General features: G+C 40.4%; 1 non-coding gene across 1 annotated transcript; it reads right to left on the bottom strand.

Annotated features, from left to right (window-relative positions):
* Positions 1-998: 998 nt before the first annotated feature.
* LOC112780636 (small nucleolar RNA R71) lies at positions 999-1,106 on the bottom strand. Its single transcript, XR_003191459.1, has one exon. It is a non-coding gene; the product is annotated as a small nucleolar RNA R71 (small nucleolar RNA).
* Positions 1,107-3,295: the final 2,189 nt, after the last annotated feature.

Below are 3,295 nucleotides of genomic sequence, written 5' to 3' on the forward strand. Positions count from 1 at the left end.
AATATCTTTTCTAACTTCTTATCTTCTTATCTTTTCAAAAATTGATTTTCAAAATTTGTTTCAACTAACTAACTAACTTTTTGTTTGTTTCTTATCTTTTTCAAAACTACCTAACTAACTATCTCTCCCTAATTTTCGAAAATATCTTCCCTCTTTTTCAAAAATTCTTTTTAATTAACTAATTGTTTCAAATTTTAATTTTAATTTTCGAAAATCACTAACCATTTTTCAAAAATAATTTTCAAAATTCCTCTTTCTCTCTCATCTCCTTCTATTTATTTATTCATCTACTAACACTTCTCTCCCATCCAAAAATTCGAACACTACCTCCCTCTCTGTGTTCAAGTTTTTTTCTTCCCTCCTTTACATTACATTCTTTTCTTCTTCTACTTACACAGGGGAACCTCTATACCTGGGTAAAAAGGATCCCTATTATTATTATTTTTCTGTCCCCTCTTTTTCATATGAGCAGGAGCAAGGACAAGAATATTCTTGTTGAAGCAGATCCAGAACCTGAAAGGACTCTGAAGAGGAAACTAAGAGAAGCTAAATTACAACAATCCAGCAAGCACCTTTCAGAAATTTTCGAACAAAAAGAGGAGATGGCAGCCGAAAATAATAATAATGCAAGGAGGATGCTTGGTGACTTTACTGCACCTAATTCTAATTTACATGGAAGAAGCATCTCCATCCCCACCATTGGAGCAAACAATTTTGAGCTGAAACCTCAATTAGTTTCTCTAATGCAGCAGAACTGCAAGTTCCATGGACTTCCATCTGAAGATCCTTTTCAGTTCTTAACTGAATTCTTGCAGAGCTGTGATACTGTTAAGACTAATGGAGTAGATCCTAAAGTCTACAGGCTTATGCTTTTCCCGTTTGCTGTAAGAGACAGAGCTAGAGTGTGGTTGGATTCTCAGCCCAAAGATAGCCTGAACTCTTGGGATAAGCTGGTTACGGCTTTCTTAGCCAAGTTCTTTCCTCCTCAAAAGTTGAGCAAGCTTAGAGTGGATGTTCAAACCTTCAGACAGAAAGAAGGTGAATCCCTCTATGAAGCTTGGGAGAGATACAAGCAACTGACCAAAAAGTGTCCTTCTGACATGCTTTCAGAATGGACCATCCTGGATATATTCTATGATTGTCTGTCTGAATTAGCTAAGATGTCATTGGATACTTCTACAGGTGGATCCATTCACCTAAAGAAAACGCCTGCAGAAGCTCAAGAACTCATTGACATGGTTGCTAATAACCAATTCATGTACACTTCTGAGAGGAATCCTGTGAGTAATGGGACGCCTCAGAAGAAGGGAGTTCTTGAAATTGATACTCTGAAAGCCATATTGGCTCAAAACAAAATATTGACTCAGCAAGTCAATATAATTTTTCAGAGTCTGAATGGGATGCAAGCTGCATCCAACAGTACTCAAGAGGCATCTTCTGAAGAAGAAGCTTATGATCCTGAGAACCCTGCAATAGCAGAGGTGAATTACATGGGTGAACCCTATGGAAACACCTATAATCCCTCATGGAGAAATCACCCAAATCTCTCATGGAAGGATCAAAAGCCTCAACAAGGCTTTAATAATGGTGGAAGAAACAGGTTTAGCAATTGCAAGCCTTTTCCATCATCCACTCAGCAACAGACAGAGAACTCTGAACAAAAATACTTCTAATTTAGCAAACTTAGTCTCTGGTCTATCTAAGGCCACTGTGAGTTTCATGAATAAAACAAGGTCCTTCATTAGAAATTTGGAAGCACAAGTGGGCCAGCTGAGTAAAAGGATCACTGAAATCCCTCCTAGTACTCTCCCAAGTAATACAAAAGAAAATCCAAAAGGAGAGTGCAAGGCCATTGATATAACCATCATGGCCGAATCCAAGGAAGAAGGGGAGTACGTGAATCCCAAGGAGGAAGACCTCCTGGGACGTCCAGTGATCAATAAGGAGTTTCCCTCTGAGGAACCAAAGGAATCTGAGACTCATCTAGAGACCATAGAGATTCCATTGAACCTTCTTACACCCTTCATGAGCTCTGATGAGTATTCTTCTTCTGAAGAGAATGAGGATGTTACTGAAGAGCAAGTTGCCAAGTTCCTTGGTACAATCATGAAGCTGAATGCCAATTTATTTGGGGGTGAGACTTGGGGAGATGAACCTCCCCTGTTCACCAATGAACTGAATGCATTGGATCAACTGAGATTGCCTCAGAAGAAACAGGATCCTAGAAAGTTCCTGATACCTTGTACCATAGGCACCATGACCTTTGAGAAGGCTCTATGTGACCTGGGGTCAGGAATAAACCTCATGCCACTCTCTGTAATGGAGAAACTGGGAATCTTTGAGGTACAAGCTGCTAAAATCTCATTAGAGATGGCAGACAATTCCAGAAAACAGGCTTATGGACAAGTAGAGGACTTATTAGTAAAGGTTGAAGACCTTTACATCCCTGCTGATTTCATAATCCTAGATACTGGGAAGGATGAGGATGAATCCATCATCCTTGGAAGACCCTTCCTAGCCACAGCAAGAGCTGTGATTGATGTTGACAGAGGTGAATTAGTCCTTCAATTGAATGAGGACTCCCTTGAGTTTAAAACTCAAGGACATCCTTCTGTAAACATGGAAAAGAGGCACAGTAAGCTTCTCTCAAAACAGAGTCAACCAGAGCCCCCACAGTCAAACTCTAAGTTTGGTGTTGGGAGGCCACAACCAAATTCTAAGTTTGGTGTTGAACTCCCATATCCAAACTCTAAGTTTAGTGTTGGAGAGTCTCAACAATGCTCTGAACATCTGTGAGGCTCCATGAGAGCCCACTGTCAAGCTATTGACATTAAAGAAGCGCTTGTTGGGAGGCAACCCAATTTTTATTTAATTATATTTTTATTAGTTATATGTCTTTATAGGTTCATGATCATGTGGAGTCACAAAATAAATCAAAAAAAATTAAAAACAGAATCAAAAACAGCAGAAGAAAAATCACACCCTGGAGGAGGATCTTACTGGCGTTTAAACGCCAGTAAGGAGCATCTGGCTGGCGTTCAACGCCAGAACAGAGCATGGATCTGGCGTTGAACGCCAGAAACAAGCAGCATCCTGGCGTCCAGATGCCAGAAATGCGCAGTGAAGAAGAGCTGGCGCTGAACGCTAGAAACAAGCATCTGGCTGGCGTTCAACGCCAGAAATATGCTGCATCTGGGCGTTGAATGCCCAGAACAAGCATCAATTCGGCGTTTAAATGCCAGAATTTCATGCAAAGGCATTTTACATGCCTAATGGGTGCAGGGATGCAAATCCT

Source organism: Arachis hypogaea, chromosome 19, assembly GCF_003086295.3.
Source record: "Arachis hypogaea cultivar Tifrunner chromosome 19, arahy.Tifrunner.gnm2.J5K5, whole genome shotgun sequence".
Lineage (NCBI taxonomy): Eukaryota > Viridiplantae > Streptophyta > Magnoliopsida > Fabales > Fabaceae > Arachis > Arachis hypogaea.